The sequence below is a fragment of the Onthophagus taurus genome, chromosome 11 (genome assembly GCF_036711975.1).
Source record: "Onthophagus taurus isolate NC chromosome 11, IU_Otau_3.0, whole genome shotgun sequence".
Lineage (NCBI taxonomy): Eukaryota > Metazoa > Arthropoda > Insecta > Coleoptera > Scarabaeidae > Onthophagus > Onthophagus taurus.
The window spans coordinates 684,357-706,859 of NC_091976.1; the positions used below are offsets into that span (position 1 = coordinate 684,357).

General features: G+C 33.8%; 1 protein-coding gene and 1 long non-coding RNA gene across 2 annotated transcripts in view; both read left to right on the forward strand.

Annotated features, from left to right (window-relative positions):
* LOC111415636 (Regulator of eph expression) overlaps window positions 1-22,503 on the forward strand; it is a 170,612-nt gene that overhangs the window by 58,929 nt on the left and 89,180 nt on the right. The window lies entirely within an intron of this gene.
* Window positions 9,250-10,840, forward strand: LOC139431906 (uncharacterized). Its single transcript, XR_011641939.1, has 2 exons — window positions 9,250-9,890; window positions 9,961-10,840. It is a non-coding gene; the product is annotated as an uncharacterized lncRNA (long non-coding RNA).

Below are 22,503 nucleotides of genomic sequence, written 5' to 3' on the forward strand. Positions count from 1 at the left end.
TTCTCTGCAAGATGTTGATGGATTTATCGCAAGTGAAGCCAACACATTGACTTCATCCTCTTGCAGGCCATTTTGGTATGTTTTTGCACGTGGTTTGGGGAAGGACCAAAAATCTATTAAATTTTCTGCTAACCGGCTGAAGGTTCTTACGTGCGGTTGTCTTCTTTCCGGATACCTTGTGAAATATAATTCCGCGGCTAACGTCGCATTCTTATCTGATAACATATAGCATTCCATCATGTTACATTTTCATAATTTTCGAAATTCATTGTAAAGTTTTATTCAGTTTTGTTATACTTTGACACCTAACATGCTGGTGCATCGTACCAGCTCATAATGCCAGAGTTGTTATCGAATTTTTAAATACAAACTTCGGCAATTATTTGATACATTATGTCCCATCATAGTATGTATGGTTATCACCATAGCAACATTAACTTTTAAATACATACATTAGTTTTAGATAGAACAAAATGAATTTTTATTAATTATTCAATAACTATAAGAAATATACCTCACAAACTATATATATTTGTTATCAGAAGATAATAACAAATTATTTTAGGTCATAGCCAACTATGGTTTCCATTTAAAAAAATAAAGTTACGTCTCAAATCTCGAAAATAAAAGGTGGGAAAAAAATTCTACCTACGCCACTGAATTCTTCGTAAAAAGTTGCCCATATAATGTTTTATTTATAATACTCCCTCTATGATAATAAGTGAGATATTCGCGATTATCGTTTTCGCAAAATTTTTAGTTTTTGTCGATAGGGCGAAAACAAAAGACGATAGCTGTTCGGAGTTTTTGTTAGCATTTTCTCGAAAAACGAGATCATGACATATAAGCTAGCATAAGGTACGACTTGTCAACTACTCTGTCAACGTGACTACCAAACGTAAGTTCGTCATCAAATGCTACTCCAATATCTTTGTTTTGAGAAACGTCAGTAAGATTTGTTGGTTGATCTGAACATATCTACTCTTCATTAAAAGGATATAAAGCTACAGTTTTTTGGGATTTTTATTGAGCAAGGTTTACGTCTCATTCCACATTCACTAGAGAATTTCAACGCAGCCATTAAGAAGATTGCAATTATGGATACCTTCTCCTTCTACAGCCAACCAAGTCATTTCTCCGGCACAGTACATCTACTCATTCAGTGATAATAACACCAATCCCATTCCAGTTTGAGGGCAACAACTACTTATCTAGTGTAGCCTACTATGGAGCCGTCCCATCACCTTTAAACTTTGTCGCACCTCATACCTCACTTTCGGTTGGTTTCACTATTTTCTCTATGCTATCTTCCTATTTATGATACTTAGCATGTTTCTATAGTGGTCATATTTTCACACTCGTGTACATATCGGCGCCACGTACTGCAGTGTAAACCGGTTTTTGCGGTCATTTTTTTCTTGACTTCATTCAAACGCTGCATCGCATAATACTTTATTACTTAATACTTAACACTTTATCGGCATATTAAATTGTCTTTGCTTCCTTTCCACTTGATTCGTCCCATTTAGTTCATTCTTTTGACTGTTCCTTCGCTGTTATGTTTCATTCATGGTTACGACTCGACGTAAAAACGCTTTATTGTGATTAAATATCGCCTAATATTCACTTGAGGAAATACGGCACCTATCTTGCTCTTTTTTATTGAAATAACTACTATCTCAGTGATATTATTGGCGAAGTGAGATGAAACACTGTGATATTTGTATTGGGAGTTTGCATGACCTCGCATAAACTGTTATCCAATATTAGATTATTGTAGACGGAAAAGCAGACGGTATCTTACCGTGCGGGTGAATCTAACTCGGCTTTAATGTTGGTTCAAGTGAGATGTTGCGAATAAAAGTATTCTATAACATAACAACGATCAATTTTTGTTTGTTTTTAAATACACCGAGAGCGTTAACTATTTATGACTAAAGAAATACTAAACAACTTCGTTTTTATAAGGTTGGTAATTTCGATCATATTATTCGCGAAATTAAAATTATAATTTTAATTACCTCACTATCATTGTAAACGTTAGGTATATGGAAAAGTCTAGATATAAATTTTTTGTTGGATTTTTTTCTGAATCTAGTACAGTCAATATTAATATTGGTTACATAAAAAAATTTTAAACACTCATTTTAAACTGTAGTCATCTATTCGACTCATTTAGAGCAGTCGGTACTTTCTACTATACAAGAAGGAATCTGTATAAAAAATAACGCAATCCGCACTGTAGGGTTTTTAGGTATATTTTAAACTTATTCATCTTGATGTGAGGTTAGAAGTTTAGTGAAATGTGGTGTTGCTGAATTTTGTTGTCCAAAACGGTATCTCTTTGATAAATGGTTATTAGGTGTGATTTGTAAGCAGTTTCGTGTATTGTTTACGTATTGCAATTACAATTTTCAAACATTTCTTATTTTTATCCCGAAATAAGTTACATTTTGTGAAAACTTATAAACATAAAAGTACCGTCAGAATAATAACAGCTACAATATTGAGATTGACGTAAAAATGAGCCAAGCGAATACAGATACGTTTTGGTACAAAGCTTTGGTACTTGAACAAAACTTTGACTGATGAAGAACTTTTGGTTGAGGTCGAAAAAGTTTGTTGAAAAAAGATGAAGAAGATGACATTGTTATTACTAGTGCTAGTGAGATATCTATGCTGGAAGATGAACAAGTAGAACAACCAACTATTCAAAATGAGGAAAGTGACACTGAAGTAGTAGAAATACGTGGCAAAGGGCTCAAGAAGAAGAGCAAGACAGAAATTGATAGAAAATTGAGAAAACGGGAAAAACAGATTATTAATACGATTATTCAGAGGGAGCCAACAGATTATTTTCAAACACTGATGGGTAACTGTGTGAAAGATATTACCTTTCAAAGTAATTTGTACGTCACCCAAAGGAATAAGGCTAAACTTGAAAGAAGAAAAGTTGCTGTGTTTCTTTGGCATAAATTTCTTAACGAGTTATCACAGTTTGCTAAGCTATAAACTCTTCTGAAGTAATGCTGAAGACCTGGGTGTACCACTGGTCATACGATCAATGACCCGTAACAGGTTTCAGGAGATTTTATCATATCCGCATGTCAACGATAACAGCATTATTCCTACGAACAATACGGATAAACAATACAAGATCCGTCCGTATTTTCAAACACTTAACCGTCAGTTATTATCATGTAACTAAGCAGTTGGCTATGGCTGAATCCATGATAATCTTCAAAGGGAATCAATGCCATGAAGCCCATAAAAAGGGGTTATAACCTCTGGTGCTTAGCAAATAAGAACGGAATACAAATACAAATACATAAAGAAATTTGATGTGTATCAGGGAAAATCTCCTGAAACTGAAGAAATATTTCAAGATTATGGATTAGGTGAAAGGATTGTCCTTCAACTTACTGAAGAAGAGTGGAATAAAAATAGAATGATTTATTTCGATAACTATTTTTTTACAAATATCCGTCTTTTGGAAAAACTGAAAATTGAGAAAATCTTAGCTTGTGGATCAATAAGGTCTCACAAAAAAGGTGCACCAAAAAATTTGATAGATGATAAACGAATGAAAAGAGGAGATTATCATTACCGGATCTCAAATTTAAATATAAGTTATTACAAATGAAAGGACAGTAAGTGCGTGAAATGTTGCTCTAATTTTGGATGGAACAGAAGAGACCACCGTAAAAAGGAAGCAAAAGAATGGAACGAAAATTGATGTGTGCTGTCCGTCAGTCGTTGATGATTACAATAAAAACATGGGTTCGGTAGATCATGCCGATCACCTTCGACAAGTGTATGCAATCGACCGCCGTTCCAAGAAGTGGTGGTACAGGCTTTTCTTTGGTTTTATATACAGATATATGCTTGGTCAATTTTTTTGTCATATATTCTGAATGTGAAGAGGAAAGGACGACGCTATTAGATTTTCGTCGTACTGTAGCTACAGGTCTGATAAATAAATATACAAATTTACTGCGTTCACGAAAATGTCGTAGCGCAAGTTCACCAGCCCGATTACCGAAAAGACGAAAATACGGCTATTCTGTTACTGAATTTTAGAAAAGAAAGAGGAAGATGAGAAAATTGTTCTGCCAAAGCAATTCAGTCCAGACTAGACTCAAAATGGACTGCTTGCAATGTTTATTTATGTTGTAATGAAAGAAAGAACTGTTTTTCTGAATATCATAATGTGATTTACCTAAAGTAAGTGTTACTTATTTTCTAACGTAATAAAAAATGTATTATTTTTATATCAGCAAAAAAAAGTTTTTGTATACTGCAAATCATCACTAAAATAAATTTTAATGCCAGACGGTACTCTCAAGTATCATTGTCCCCCTGGAATAGAGGATTATCACATTTTGCTAAAATTGATTTCGAAGGCCTTTACTGAGAGTATTTTGATTGCGTTTTAATTCTGTCACAAAGTTTCAACATTTTTGGCTTCTTGAGACACAGGGTTAAGTTGGACTACTTCATATTTGCTTTACACGATAAAAATAGCAGTAGCCAAAAACTGATTCAGTATGTAGTTGACCTCTTTAATGCAACATATCCTGATCGCTAACTTATTTGTCAAAGTATTTGTAAGAGATTTTTCAAAGTCTCTCCGACCAAATATTTCAGGGGAGGTTCAATAAAACGTGGTTTTGGTTTGGCAAGAAAACCCTCACGTTATTGTAAGTGGTATTGGATCGAATCTGGATATTAGTAAATGAACAGTTCACAAAATTTTAAAAACCTCAAAATATCATCCTTATAAAGTAAACCTTGTTATTCATGTGCAATTAGTCGTTTCTGCAACGACGACGAAGGCTTCGTCAAAAACATAATTTTTTCCGACTAGAGAACATTTACATTGAATGGACAAGTAAATAGACAACATTGTCGGTATTGGGTTACCCAATCACATTGAACCAGAAAGTCGTGCACTCAATATCCGCAAAAGATTGATGTGTGGAACAAAATAATACGGGGTACTACCCTGGGCTTTTCCTTTTTTAAGGAAACCTTAACTGGAGAGAGATATTTAGATTTTTTCAAAACGATATCATTCCTTCGATAATTTCATCATCCCGATAATGTTGACTCAACTTAATTCCAACAAGATGGCAGACACATCAACAAGCTTTATTAAATTACTTTTTGACACTTAGGAAATTGTTTAAAGTAATTTGTTACCATAGTTACGCATGGCACTCTATGCTATTCTCTTGCTATTTTTATCATGTCAAGCAAATATGAAGTAGTTCAACTTCATAGTAATTTTTCTGGAAAATTTTCTTATGTAACCAATATTAATAATGTAACTAGATTCAAAGAAAAATGCTCTTTCATATTCCGTAATAAAAATGAGGGATTAGTATTTGAAAAAAAAAAATATCGGTGACGTCATAACTCGTTTAAAAATGACTGAAAAAGTTTAAATTTTTAGACCCGTTTCAGGGATTTTTCCATAAACCGTTTACAATGATTTTATCACCTATATCCACTACTTTACGGACGCACTATGTATCTTGTATACTACAGATGTGGCAACTGACATCTTTACATAACCCCATAACTCTCGATTACACCCTAATCAACAAATGGTTTCCATCAACAATATCTTACCGATGTGCTTAAATGAACATTGGAGAATAAATAGTGGAAAATCTGTTATTTATCAAGCAATTTTCATCATAAACAATACTAGACATATAATTTTAATGTTAAGTTTTAAAAGTTATGTTCTCCAAATGTTGACCATTTCATTTGAATTAAGAAAAATAATAATATCATGTTTAATGTTCCGCGACAAATTCTTAACGGTACATAACAAAAGCTATCCAAAACGACAGGGAAATTACAGTACAGTTAATATTACAGTATTGGTCATCATTGCTCACAATATTACTTTGATGACATGTAATTTTAACATCTACATAAATCATTTATCAATTTTAGTTTTGGATGAGGGAGCATATCCTTCACCAGGTTGCATCTTTTACAATTGCAGTACTTTTGTACCAAAAAGAAATAATAATTAAAAATATATATTAATTAGAGTAATTAGACAATTATATTAATTGATCAATCATATTTGTGCCCACAAATTGATCTATTATGATTCAAATCAAGTCGAGTAATAGCGCTAAAAGCATAAGAGGATTAATTTTGCAACTTCCTTTACCACCCCGGGCACTTGTAATATACTGATGTATGCGATTTGCAAGTTATAAATGAAGGTTTCTCAAGTGACATTAACCTAAATTATTTCATACCGAATTTTTGGCTCTCTCGTAACAGAACACAAAAAATGTATAATCAAACACTCTCCACGAACAGCGCCTTAGCAACTTTGACTTATTCACACTCATTTCTCGTTTAGCATCACAATAGAAAGTCAAAGGTGAACGGTATTCACATAGAATCGCTAATGAGCGAACGCTTGAAAGAAGAAGAAAAAAAGCGACTTTTTTTTTGCTGCCGGCAATCAAATACGCCCACACTTCGTCTAAAATAGCGAATAGTTGGGAGGATAAACAGATGTTTCCCTACGCGTAGTAAACAAAAGTCCATTTTTCATTCACGCCGCAATTCTAATTGTTAACGCAAACTCTTTACTCCTTACTGGTCGGGTCAAATCAGTGGAGAAGGAGGAGGTTTTTACCTGCTTTTTTTCTATATCGAGGGTATTGACCTCGTGCTATTACGATAAATTACGTGCATGCGCGGTCCGCGATAACATTTCCATTGTATTACCTATGTGACAACCTGGAAACAAGGTTATCTGGTTGGGATTTGCTATATTTAATTCAGCGAGATTAGTTACATTTTTTTTTGTTATTATTATTTTCGTTATCGGGATATCCTTGATTTACTTCAAACCTAAACTAAATATAAAGCGCAATAAATAAGATTACATCTTATTGGGCATACATATTTATTACTACCTTATTAATAACCTGATCCATTTCATTTTAATTAGGTATTCAAAATGTATTGTTACAGCGCCATAGTGAAGCTGAAAAGATTTCAATACAAAATAGATATCTCTCCGGTTGAACGCGTTCGTTGTCCCTTTTCTGTTTTTATGCATCAAGCAGTGCAATATTTCGACAAATGATTAACGGCTTGCCGAGGCTGTTGCCGTTCGTTGGAAATAAGTGCTAACGCTCAGCGCGACCTAACAAAACGATCTGAAGCGTTCATCTGCGCATATGTATACGAATAGTTCAATCGGCTATCAATCACTCCATGGGTTTTCATTGTCTGTGTCTTCGGTGATCACGCGAACAAAATATGTCAGAATCGGATAACCTACGATGGATGAAAGAGGATAAACGTTTAAACGAGAGTTGAAAAGCATAGCTTTTTTCATTTGAATATGAAATGTGTGAAATGAATTTAATCTGGTACAACGCGTCGTGTTAAACCTAATTGATGTTTTAACATAAAAGTAAAATTTTTAACAGTTTTAACTAAACATCAACTTGAAACGTTTATGGGCGCAATGGTTTTATAAAATAAAATTTTATATTTCATTACAAAATAGTTCCAACATTAGGAAATGTATTGGTTTAATTGAAAATGATCCAAATTGACTTTAATTTGCTGACTAATACTTGGAATGTACTTAAAAATTTTATGGACGCAATAATTTGCGTAATCAAATTATTTTGATACAAATCCTTATGACACAAAATAAGCATACTCTTATATAAATAGGTTTTGTATACTAAGGTAGCCAATATGTATTTTTGGTGATTGCGACAAATAGCTACCGAGGTCGCTGGCGACCGAGACATTACAATTGAAACCCTTAAAGATTAAATGAAATTGAGCTAATGCCTTGTAACTTTATTATTATCGTACAACTTGTAATTTTAATCGTAGCATATTGTCGCCGAAATCACTTGCGGGCGAGGTAGAATCCAGTTCTTAGAGATAAAATGTTTAACCTCATCCTATGAGTTTAAGGAGAGGACATCTTTGAAGGCAGTATTTGTAACAAAAACCTGTGAATTACGGTGACATTCTTGGAGAAATTACAGTGTCATGGTGAAAAATCCAAAGTAGATTTTACATTTTACAATTTGTATTCTACATTCTATTTTCTGCATTGTACTTTCTAGATTATTCATACTATTTTGCAACCTAAATTCACCAATTTACGTTTAGGTTAAAGTCAGTTCAAGGCACTTTTGCCTAACTTTAGAAAGGAGGGAAATGTATTAAAAAAGTATTTTCTCCATCTTGCCCCAAATATGGCTTGCCATGGCAAGACTTACGGAAACATACATAGCGGTTCAAAATAGATGCTTCCAAAAAATCGTAGTTGGTTGAGAGAGGTTGATAGCAAATTGGCTCTGTAGTTCATCTAAAACAAAAACTAAAAAATTAATAAACGTTAATTATGAATATAATTATTATTATACTAATATACAGGGTGGTCCGTTACTAATGGGACACAGAGCAACAGTGAATTCCTTACATATAATTATTACGATTTAACCCAATTTATCTTAGTCCAATTGTTAATAATAACGAAGATACAGATGGTTAAAGTTAATACTTTATTTTCGTTTTTCTTTAATAATTTCGTTGTCTCTTACATTATGAACATGAAAATTGGTACATTAGTATTTTTTTAGACGATAAATAATAAATTGGTATTAGTTTTGATTTCTTTTTCAGATGGCGCTGTCTACCTTAAACAACCACCCTTAAAGCAGTCATATCTTTTTCATCGTTAAAATTTTTACAACTCACATAACATAAAACAGTTTCTCAGACATTTTTACATAATGATTTTGTTCCATGTTGCAAGTGTGAAATATATAAATAAAACAAAGAAAAACTTCTTACTTGCTTAGTTTAATTAAATTTACTGTCGTACCGGTTTCGGGAACATTATCCCATCATCAGCGACAAGCTATATATTATAAAAATACAAAAAAACACACATTAAAATATTGCAGGCATATAAATATTTAATAACTTACAGTCAAAAGAAGCGTACGATAATTCGGAAAAGCACAAACATTAAAAAAGTATACATATCAAACGTGAAGCGTTAGGATATGTGATAAGACAAATGAATTAAAAATTTTTTTTGCAAATGTTCGGACGTTATATAATATGGTGGAGCGAAAACTCAGAAACGAGTTACGCCTGGAAGAGATGAGATGCGACTGAACAACTGTTGGGAGAACGAAGAAAACGGGGGGGTGTGAAAAGAAAAGAGCATGATTCTTATATAATAAATCAAAATATTAAAATAAACCAAAATAAACTAAACAAAAATTAATCAAAGATAAATACAAAATCCCCTGGAAAAAAAATATCACTCATTTTCGTAAATAAGTAAAAAGCGGTTTATAATTGTAAAAAACTTGATCATTTAATAAAGAGTATTCGTTGTTATTCTTGATCTTATGTATCTCAAGCTGTTCTAGAAGGTCAAGTCTATAACCCTTTTGACAATTATGAATGAGAGCAGCGTTATCAAAATCAATGTTATGACCAGTGTCAACTATATGTTTATTTATGTTAGATTGTGATTTAATTTTATGTTCGTGTAAACGAGTTTCCAATTTTCGACCCGTTTGTCCAATATAGATGGCGTTACAGTCAGTACAATTAACAGAATACACTCCGTTCCTTTTTAATTTATCATTGTTTTTGTAGTGATAATTTGATAATAAATTCAGTATGGAATTTCTGTTGGAATATGCCAAGGTTATATTAAATTTTTTAAAAATTTTTTAAAAAATCATTTCATCATCATTTCATTTGTCTTATCACATATCCTAACGCTTCACGTTTGATATGTATACTTTTTTAATGTTTGTGCTTTTCCGAATTATCGTACGCTTCTTTTGACTGTAAGTTATTAAATATTTATATGCCTGCAATATTTTAATGTGTGTTTTTTTGTATTTTTATAATATATAGCTTGTCGCTGATGATGGGATAATGTTCCCGAAACCGGTACGACAGTAAATTTAATTAAACTAAGCAAGTAAGAAGTTTTTCTTTGTTTTATTTATATTTTTACATAAATTTGGTATACCTATCAATATTCTCTAAAGTTCTCCGTTCCCGAGATAATCACTGTTTAAGCGCACATTGCAAAATTTCACTATGCTCAATAAACATTAGTTGGCGGTGAAAAAGTCTTTATTTACAATTGGACTAAGATAAATTGGGTTAAATCGTAAAATTATTACGATTTAATTCAATTTATCTTAGTCCAATTGTTAATAATAACGAAGATAGAGTTGGTTAAAGTTAATACTTTAATTTCGTTGTTTTTTTAATAATTTCGCTTTTTCTTAAATTATGAATATTAAAATTTTTATATTATTACTTTTTAAGATGATAAATGATAAATTAGTATAGTTCTGATCTATCTTTCAGATATAATTTAACTATCCACAAACATAAGTTGATGTTACAAAAATATTAACATAATTACTATATTAAAAATCGATTTTAATAACGACTATAATTTATTTAAACATTTTAATAATAATAACATCGAACAAAAAGAGGAAACAATAATAACAATTAAAATGAACTGCATTAGAGTAAGTGTTCAAAGTGACCACCGTTAGCTTCAATGCATTTTCCAATCCGTTTAGAAAATGATCTTCTTATGTTAAATAATATTTGTTTATTCCTAATGATATCCACTGCCTTTACAATTTTTTGCCACAGTTCCTCACGAGTTTCAGGATTGTCTTTGTAAACAAGGGATTTTACAAATCCCCATACGCAAAAATCCATAGGATTACAATCGGGACTTCGTGGTGGCCAAGTGTAATGACTACCTCGGCCAATCCATCTTCGTGGAAAATTCATATCGAGATAATCTCGCACTTGCCTGGAAAAATGGGGTGGTGCTCCATCTTGCATAAACCACATGACAGTCCAAATATTTAATGGTAACTCAGCCAACATATCGTCTACTTGGTTTTGCAAAAACTGTAAATAATTGTGGCCGTTCAAATTATTTGGTAATTCCCGCGGACCCAACACATAATTTCCAATTATTCCACACCAAACATTTATTTTAAATTCATGTTGAAAATGCCGTTGCCGTGTCATGTGTGGGTTTTCAGTTTCCCAAACATGGTAATTTTTAAAATTAAAAACCCCACTACGAGTGAATGTCGCCTCGTCAGTAAATAAAATGTTGGCAATAAACGATGGGTCAGAATTTTGCCGATTTTTGATAAAATTAGCAAATTCTAACCGAACTCTTAAATCAGTAGGCAGTAAGGCGTGTACAGGTACAAAATGGTATGGATACAGTCTTTCTTTTTTTAATATTCGTAGAATTGACGACTTGCTTAACCCGGTTGCAGCTGACAAACGTCTAGAGCTAACTTTTGGGTTGTTACTAACTCGTACTAAAACTTCATCTTCTTCATCAACGGAAATCTTTTTTGGACGACCTGTATTTCGTTTAGGACGAAATGAACCAGTCTCATCTAAGCGGTCATACAAATTTTTAAATAACTTGTGATTTGGTTGTCTTCTGTTGGGGTATTTTAATAAATATCTTCTGCACGCTTCCCTTCCATTAAACTTTTCTTGAGCGTATATGCATGGTGTGCATATCACGCATTTCCGTGTTAGAAAAAAAATTATGCCGGGGCATTATTTCAAAGTAATAAATACATTGATTACAATAATACTGAGCGTAAAATGAAACTGAATGTCAAACTGATTGTCTAGTGTTTGACTAAATAAAAACTTTGTCAACGCCAACTGATGTTACTGAGATATTAAATTTTGCAAAGTGCCCTTAAACAGTGATCATCTCGGGAACGGAGAACTTTAGAGAATATTGATAGGTATACCAAATTTATGTAAAAATGTCTGAGAAACTGTTTTATGTTATGTGAGTTGTAAAAATTTTAACGATGAAAAAGATATGACTACTTTAAGGGTGGTTTTTTAAGGTAGACAGCGCCATCTGAAAGATAAATCAAAACTAACACCAAATTATTATTTATTGTATTAAAAAATGATAATGTACCAATTTTCATGTTCATAATGTAAGAGACAACGAAATTATTAAAGAAAAACGAAAATAAAGTATTAACTTTAACCATCTGTATCTTCGTTGTTATTAACAATTGGACTAACATAAATTGGGTTAAATCGTAATAATTTAATGTAAGGAATTCACTGTTGCTCTGTGTCCCATTAGTAACGGACCACCCTGTGTAAGTTATTAGTATACAGGGTAATTCAAATTCGATCCCCACCATGGGGATCTCAGAAACCATAAGAGAAACCATCATTTTCAACTAAGTTTTTGGATTTAGCCGTTTTAGTTTTTAAAATATGGCCGAAAAACAAAAACATGATTTTTTTCGTTTTTTGCATATAACTTCTTTATTTTTCGTGAATCTGAAAAAACAACTAGAAATTTTCTCCGACGTTTCGTTTTCGTGAAACTATCATCAGGTTTTTCGGCTATATTTTAAAAACTAAAATGGCTAGATCCAAAAACTTAGTTGAAAAATGATGAGCTCTCAGATACGCAACTTTACCCCCATTTAACCATTTCTGTATCTCTTATGGTTTCTCAGATCCCAATGGTGGGGGTCGAATTGGAATTACCCTAATTAATTAACCTTAACTAATTAGTGTCTAATTATCAACCTAGTTGTTTTTGTCAAATCCGGGTGGAAAAGGTTTCGTTGAGTTCACTAGCATCTTCCATGTACAGCTCAGTACCCAACCGTCTTCTCTATTCATGTTATTCCTATGTCGATGTCAATCTTTGGAAGTAATGTCCGTTTCTTACTAGCATTTTGGTTTTGTCAAACTCTATGATGTGCCTCCTTTGTGGCAATGCCTCGCGACTGCAGATTGTTCCTAGATGCGGCATTCGATGTTACGTCCAGTTTGGTCAACGTAATATTTCTCGCAACTGCACGATAGACTCCCACTCCCGTTAATGGGGTTAGTTTGTCTTTGGCTATCGGAAGAGCGATTTGTATTTTGCTGATCGTACCGTATAAAACACCTCGGAATTTGCTCCGTCATACCTGAAACATAAGGAAGGCAGATAAAACCGGCTGGTGTCGTACTGATTGGATATCCCTCATCGTATAGCCGTTCTGCTGCAGTACATCTTCTAGGCATATTTCTTCCTTCCTTAGATTCTCTTTATTACATATCCTCTCTTCTCGCTGGAATAAGGCTTGAATCACCGACCTCTTCTGTTGTGGGTGGTGATAGGATGAAGCCTGAAAGGTACCTATTCGTATGCATCTTCTTTCGATATACTTCCAGTTCTATGCCCCCATCTGTCTTCCTAGTGACGAACACACTTTTTTCATGGGATATTGTGAATTGAAGTGGTCTAGAAATTCCTGTATTTGTTTTTTTTCATGTTGCCAGATCACGAAAGTGTCATTGACACATAGCTTCGGTTTACACGGACTTTGCTTTAACGGTTCCTCTTCAAACATCTGCATGTAAAAATTGGGGACCACATGTGACAGAGGTGATCCATGGTTGCCCCTTCGCATTGCTCGTAGAACTCTTCCTTCCAGCTAAAATATATCGACGATAAGCAGCACTCCACTTGTCCTGGCACATACTTTGGCAAACATTCCGGGATATCCTGAGGGTTTAGCTTCATACTCCTCATTGATTCTATCAAATGTGTGGAATCTCTGACATACGACGACTCTGTTTTACCTGTAAAAGGAGACAGAATCTTGGCAAGGTGTTTTGATAGTTGATAGGTGGGAGAATTTATGGCACTGACAACAATAGGACATAGTGAGACCTCTGGTTTATGGATTTTAGGTAATCCATATATTCTTGGGGGTACTGGGACCTGTACGAAGAACTTTTCTGTTGTTTTGCTGGGATTCCTGTGGATTTTACCAGTTCTTTCATCTTCCTTACCATCTTCTCGATTGGGTCCTTTTTTATGTTCGTATAGATGGCTGGGTCCAAAAGGCTCGTGATCTTGTCGTCGTCCATAACCACGGTCGCCTTCCCCTTATCTGCTGGTAGGACGATAATGATGTCTGTTTTTTCAATTATCGTTTTTCTTCCGTTCACTGTTATGTTTAATATTTGTGGCTTTGCTGTTTTTAGCATTTTGGACCAAAGGCTTTATTGATGAAGAATAACCGTAGAAGTTTTTATAGCTAAATAATATCCTTATCATTTGCTGCTCCGACCGACTCTTGTCTATTTTGTGGATTTCATTCCGTTGTATTCTGGAATTTAATGTAATAAATCAGATTAATTTTGGATATAAATGAAAGTGGTGGTACGGGGTATTCCATCTTGCCTGATTGGGAGGTTTTTACTAACGATAAGACTTTCCGCTTCGTAACTTGTTGCTTATCAAGTGACAGACGCAGACGGGTTAGTAAAGCATATACAGTACCTCGCTTCCTAACCTTGTCTCATTCTTTCCTAAATATGCATTTCGGAAAATATATACATTGTTTACGTAAAGAATGACAACGGAAATGGTGTAATTATTTACTTGTAAAAAATTATTATATTAAGCTTAAAACTTATGTCGAATAATATCGATCGATCAGTATAATATTACCACGTTCAGGACGAATTAAAAGAGCTTTGAGGGAGAAAAAGCGCTAGGGAGTAGATCCTTTATAGGATATCTCGGAGGACCATGGGATAATTGCCGTGTTGAGCTTAGACTTCAGTCATCATCTTAACTCTGTTATTTTGCCATGAAATCCCCGGAAACCCGCCAGAGGATTATACCGTGAATTTCGCCGGCATTCGCAAAAATCCGTAATGTTATAATTCTATTATGTCACCGACGCCAAATTGCAACCACAAAGAAGTAGCTTCGCCTCCATTTCGAGGGTAACTTTACAATTAAATGATGTTTATTAAATTATTCTCTTTGTAACACCTACATGTATCAACCAGAGTATCAATCGCAGTAGAATCAAACGTTTCCACATCGTTCTTTTATGTTCGGGGATAAAAACTTTACGTCAATAGACATATACATCCTCTATCGTAAAAAAACTTGTGCAGTAAAACATCCTTATTTTACGAGTTTTACTTTTACTCCCATCACTTTTTCTATAAATAAATAAATGAATATAACTCTCTATGTATGTAGTTGTGGATAATCTTGAAACAAGAAACAGTTTCCTTTCTAAGCAATAAAAAAGGTTTTTGATATCTATCTAATATAGTATATCTTCAATTTCGGTTATTTCAAGAACAATGCCTTGTTTATCTCTTCATGGTCTCCCGATTTTCATAATTGAGGGGGACCAGTTCCATTGTTAGTATTTCAAAGGAAACAAAGCCGAGTACGAGTATTGGTACACATTTACACGTAATTACATCTGATATATCGACTGTCGTCCGTTTGCCAAATTTCACGTGTTTCAAATTCGCCGAAACGAAGACCAGAAATACTTACTATAATCCGCGCCAAGATGTGCCAGGTGTTTAGATAAAGAAAAAAAATCAACAAGTTCTCGAAACTTATTGAATCAACGAAAAAGAAACATTGTAAATTCGTTCAATTTACGTTAAATACTCGCACTTAATAGGGTGGTCGTATTCAAACTTATTGATAATGAAATGAATTCATGGATTTTAAAGGTACGCAAAGCTGTAGTTTCTAGGGCGAGTCTGTCCATGACATAAGAGCCAAACATGCTAAATACTTCATTTATTCATTTAATTTTGGTCGCTATTAAATTTTTCTTTCAAATGTCATTTACATCAAGGTCGATAAAGCGGTATTTTACAATTTACTTTTGGTGTTAAATGTTTTTCGATATAAATTCTCCGGCGTAGTTCTGTGTCATTCACAAAATGAGTTAATATAGAATCTGAGTATCGCATATTTGTAAAGTTATTTGGTTTTGTTTGTTGGTAAAGTTGACATGGACAGATTGGCTTTCATTCATGTATTGGTTCAAGTATTAATTTGGCCTATAGATGTTTGTAATTATAACGAGGGCTTTCACGGCCGGTGTTAATTAAACTAAAACTAGAACTAACAGTAGCACTATCACTAGAACTAATACTAGACCTAGAAAAGTGTTTGACGTTGCATGTTGAAGTTAATTTGAACTTGTTTCTGAAGAAGGTTGCAACATGGCATCCGAAACGGCAAACAATTTTTCAAAAGACGCACGGCTTAACTCGAAAGTTTTTAGGTCTAGTGTTAGTTCTAGTTTTAGTTTGTTGTTTGTATTTGTCTGTTGTATCACCAACAAACGTGCCGAAAATATCATGTTTAAGATTAAGAACGTCACTGATGTGCAATAAGAGATTATTCTAATAATAACTTTCTATGGAAGTTGTTCCATAACTTCTCCAGTAATAAGATCAAAAACAAGGCTTTTTCTCTAAATGATATTCGTATTGTCTTATACATTTCTTTTGTAGAAGTAGGACTAATAATTATGTATTGCCGTTCTGGTTCGATGCAAGTTTGTAGCATTTCTCCATTTCTAGATTGAAAAGTCATCTGAATATGTTAAGCGGACCTATTTACTTTTTGTGTTTTATTTAGGCCTAACATCCATTCTCATTTTTAATTGGTGAATAATAGGATTTTTAAGTTGTTTGGTGGCGTTCTGTGTAATTTGCAGAATTGATCAATTCTATCACTTGTATTAAACAATTGGTTCATTTTTGATAAGTAAAATTTCGTATTTCTCGTATTTAGATCACTTGATTTCCGCTTGTTCCTCAGTTTCCAATGGGACGCAAAGGTCACTTGTTCTAAATGAAAGCTTGAAAGGTGAGAAGGCTATCATTCTAGATTGCACAAACACTTAATGTGGACAGTATAGGGGAATCATGTGAATTCATATACCATGATTCTTTACTTTCACACAATTTGATGAGATATCTCTAATGAACGTGTTTCGCATTAAAGTTTGCACTTTGTATTGATGCTAACAGAAGTAGCAAGAGTGGTACAGTTTTTGGAAATTTAGAATGAGGGTCCATTGAGAATTCACTTCCGTCTTCTACTGCATTTTATACAGGGTGTCACACAAAAAACGCCCCAAGCTGTAACTCTGTCATTTATATTCCGATTTTCATGACCGAGGCATTAAATGAAATGGTTTGATGAATACTATGGTTCATGCTACAAATAAATTTTGTTCAAGGCTATCTTCAATTTTAAGCGATTATTAACTTTTGTTTTTCAAATTGTTCCATATATTTGTCTTCACGTCATTAGATAGAGATTGTTTTTCTGAATCCACCGATGTGCAATACATCCACTTTGAATGTAATTTTAGCAGAAAAAAGACACCTGTATATACAGGTTGTCGCACAAGAACGCCGTAAGCTGTAACTCTGTCATTTACCTTCCGATTTTTATGAACGAGGCAACAAATGAAATGGTTTGATGAATGCTATTATTCATGCTACAAATAAACTTTTTCCAACGTCATCTTCGATTTCAAGCGATTATCAACTTTTGATTTTCAAATTGCTCGGTATGTTTTTCTTCACGTTATGGGATAGAAATTGTTTTCTGAGCCCATTGATGTACAATACATTAACATTAATTGTAATTTTAGCAGAGAAAAACAATTAAAACATTTTCCGAACATTGTCTTAGTCACTTCTGTAATACTGCAGTGTGCCATGGAAAAAAATAACACGCAAAATTGATAACAGTCATTAAATGCTATTTCAATGCCCAGGCAGTTGTAAATGATACTTATAAGTTGGTTTTTCATTTATCCCATGGCACACTACAGTATAACACAAGTGACTTTAAGAGAATGTTCAGAAACTAGTTTAATGTTTTTCTATGCTACAATTACAATTAATGTTGATGTATTGTACATTAATGGATTCAGAAAAAAAAACTCTATCCAATAGCGTGAAGAAAAACATACCGAGCAATTTGAAAATCAAATGTTGATAATCGCTAGAAATTGAAGATGGCGTTGGAAAAAGTTTATTTGTAGCATGAATCATAGTATTCATCAAACCATTTCATTTGATAGCTAGGTCATGAAAATTGGAAGGTAAATGACAGAGATACAGCTAGCGGCGTTCTTGTGTGGCAACCTTTATATACAGGTGTCTTTTCTCTACTAAAATTATATTCAAAATGGATGTATTGTACATCAAAAACTGATGTATTGTACATCAGTGGATTCAGAAAAACAATCTCTATCCAATGACGTAAAGAAAAATATATAGAGCAATTTGAAAAGCAAAAGTTAATCATCGCTTAAAATTGAAGACGGCCTTGGAAAAAATTTATCTGTAGCATGAATCATAGTACCTATTCATCAAACCATTTCATTTGATAACCCGCTCATGAAAATCGGAATGTAAATGACAGAGTTACAGCTTGGGGCGTTTTTTGTGTGACACCCTGTATACAGCGTGTCCCGTATCTTCCGCATCAGAGCATTATACGGTTGTAGGATACATTATTCTGAAGCGATCTTTCTAATAAAATTTTTTCGAAATGTTTATAATAACCGCACGGGAACTGTTTAAAGGAACTGTTTTTCGTCCAATCAGCAGATCGCAAATCAGACTCAGGTAATCGGTGCCACCCTCGGCCGGTCCGCTACGCCGATGATAACTCGTTTCCCACGTGTACTCACCAATAAATTCGTCATGGAAAGAGAAATAAACTTTTTCGATGAATCAAAGTTGTCCGTTATTGGTCGTCGTTAAACAGTTCCCGTGCGGTTATTATAAACATTTCGAAAAAATTTTATTAGAAAGATCGCTTCAGAATAATGTATTCTACAACCGTATAATGCTCTGATGCGGAAGATACGGGACACGCTATATAGTGGATTCCAGGTACATCGTATAAATCATAGAATAAAAGTTCATAAGTTGAATCGATGTATAAATTTCTTTAAAGAATCATGTGATACCTGTTTTCTTCGTAAGATTGTCGCGTTGTGATTTTATTAAGAATTAAATGTTTTACAAACGGTTTTGAATGTTCAATTCCATCAGACAACCTAATTTTGACGTCGTGCCAAAGAAGAAGAATCATTAGATTCGAAACATATGTAGCACTGATTTAATAAAGAAATTTATACATCTATTCCACTTATAAACTTTTATTCTATTCTACTGCATTGTCTGAGTAGCTGGAATTGTATATTTTTTTCTTCTTCTGTAGCTTTATAGCCCAAGCCGGGCCCTTGCCTCTCTTAACGTTTACGTCCACTCTCCTGTACGACACTATTCTCCTCCCATTCATAACCTCATCCCTAAATATGAGAACTGTTCAGCCTTACGAGTGTTTTTCATTGAGTGTCTTTGCTTTTGAAAGTATGTGTCTTCTGTTTCTGCTTTCGTACGACTCATAATGTTAACATCGTCTGCATATGCGGCTTCTTGTACTATAAACCCTGTTTAAAGTCTATAAAAATATTATGCATGTTTATGTTACGTTCACAGACTTTGCTAAGGATCTGTTTTACCGTGAATATTTGCTCAATTGTGGATCTGTGATGTCTGAAATTGGTTTTGGTATTCACCAATAACGGTATCTGCTACAGGTTGCAGTCGTTCATTCATGATATATGTGAGCATCTTAGAGGCATAAGTGGCGGTTCTATTTGTATTCTTTTTTTCGAGTCACTTTCCTTTCGAGTATTGTTTCTAGATATGTTTTACGTCTTGTTTGTCACTCATTATTTGGTCCTCCTTATTCTTGCAGAGACTGTTTTTTCTAATATCTTGAGATATTAGAATTATTTAAAATTCTCTTTCATTCTCCCAATCTATCCATTTACGTGTTTCCATTTCTTCTGCCTTCTATCAATTTTATTCCTTACACTCTTCATCAAACCATGATATCCCTTTCCGTTTTTCTAGTTTTCGTAGTATTGATTCTGCGGTATCCGTTACTGGCAAAGTTTTAATATTTTGCCACTGTTTTTCTACTGGTTGTATATCTAACTCCAGTTCTGTATTTCTGGCCATTTCAGTTTTTCTATGTTAAGTCGTTGTTCGTTCTTCTTGTTGCTTATTTTGTACTTGAACTTCATCTACACCAAGAAATGATCTGATCCACTTGATGCCCTTCTATCTATCAGAATGTGATCTATTTCATTGACTGTACTTCCATTGGGTGAGATCTACATAGTTTTATGTATAGCCCTCTGTGGTAACCTTTGAAATGTTGTTCTTTGCTGAACTTAGAATTCAAGTTGTTAAAATGACCTGATATCATTATCTGGTGTTTTGTCATATACCCTTTCTAGGTATTGGTAAAAATTCTTTTTAATTTCTATGTTTTGCTGTTCTGTAGGGCAGTGCACATTGATTATGACTAACGGGGTCTGTTTGATAAAGATTGAAAAGAAAGTTTTTGTTAAATAATCGTTTTGAGTAAGTTTATTACTTCAATTAAATAACTCTGGATTTAAAATTATATAACAAAGTTTATTCACTTGAACCGTTTTCAAAAATTAAATTAAATGAAAAACAAAATAAAAAATCCAAGTCTTACAATAAATCCAACAGTTTAAGAGATGCACATTGCACAATAAATTTAAATAATAACAAGTTTAAGCGAAAAGATAACGAGCAAACGTCGCAAACCACCCGAACTGTTTTCTCTATGCTCAGTGAATCGCACTCGAAAAATGGTTTGCGGTTGCGCACCATCAAAAGAAAATTCAAACTTTTAACAGGGTCCAAGCTCTTATAATCGTATCACTACCTCATCCTAGTCCCCATTATATACTTTATATCCATTAAATGTGACGATTGATTTCTTGGTAAAATGAATTTCGAAAGTGTTGTTCTCTAGTCTTTTTATGTTAAGCAAAATTGTTATGTAAAAAGGTAACTTCTGTAGTCAAATATTTTTATTGTCGAATCTTACTGCTTTCAGTAAAAATAACAATATACATCTAAAGTACTATCAGATAACGACATCTCACCATCGATAGACGATTGCAAATAGAGTTACTTTAGAATTTCTCTTAGTTTAGATCAGCCTCACGCTGGTCTCTTCGTATATTTACTGATGATGACCTCCTTCACTTCATCATTTACTTTTTGATGTAGTTGATTTTGGTCGCTTTCATTAAGGGCTGATGAACAACTGTTATGAGTCTTTGATGAAGAGCATGTTGCAAGAAGATTGCCATTTAAACAGAATTTCTTCATCGGCTGCATCTCCAGATCTAACACAATTATAAGCTTTACTTCTTCATTAGTTTACTAGATGCCAATTACTAGCATCATATTGGCATGATATTGCATATGATGCTTCTAAATAAAGTACTTTTCCGAAAATACTTCTTAAGGAGCACCTTGAAATCATAAGTAAAATATAAAAGTAATGAAAATCGGCACGGGAATAAACTGAAAATGACGTCATTAGGTTTTCAGTACGTAATAATAAACTACCTCGCTTTTTGAAACAGAATAATAAGCTGTCCACAAACTAATTTACGATTGTTTTATTAACCAGTTTACTTTGATAACGCATGAACTCTCTTTTTTATTTTCAGTGTCCTATGTCTCGTATGATCAATAGTGCGGGACAGGCTTTACTACTCGCTCTGAAAATGTTTACTTTCGTCCCGCGCCGACGGTTGCTTTTTCACACCGCCACCACGTTGCCTCCACCTCCCTACACTAATTATTCAAACGACATGCATTTTCTCGTGGTGGAGTCCGGGCTCCGCGGAAATATTGCATTGTGTGCGCCGGGGCAACGTGCTATGTATGCGAGAGAATCCATTAAATTACCAACAATGGAGCGGAAGAGCATTTTTGAAAATACTATAAATAGTGACGTCATAACGTAAAACGAATTAAAGAATGCGCGTATTTCTGGGAACGCTTTTGAGTGCTATAATAAGATTGTCAAATTTATAATCATTTTAAAATAACTGGATGAGTTATATCTATTTTATTGCGGTTGTTAGTCATATTTTCACTACTTTGGCAAATTATCATAACATACAGGGGTTAGTAAATCACTAAAAAGTTTCAAGTTGTATTATTTCAGATACATTTAGTCATATTAAAGCTTTTAAAAGGCAGATTTAATATTGTTTTATTATCATATACCATATTTTGAAATAATGTCAATATTGAAATAAAGATAGAAACGTTGGGTGAATGAACGTCGGTAGTTTTTGTCGTATTCAGATGAAAATGGCGTACATATTTGCATATATTAATAATACACCGAACGTGTCCAAACGGCCCACTGCACTCGTTTCGGTCATGGCAATAACTATTGCATTAATTAAATTAACATTTGATATTACAGGGCAGTACGATTTCGCCCCTTTTCTGGGTTGGGGTGAAGGGGTGCACTTCAAAAGGGAGGATACACCCACCTACACAATTACTATTAAGCCGCATCCGGGGGAAACCATTCCGTAAAATACAAAACAAAATAAGCGCCAGTTCTGAAAAAATCATAACCCATCGGCAGAACGCGACCAAAATAAACAATTCAGCGCGTTT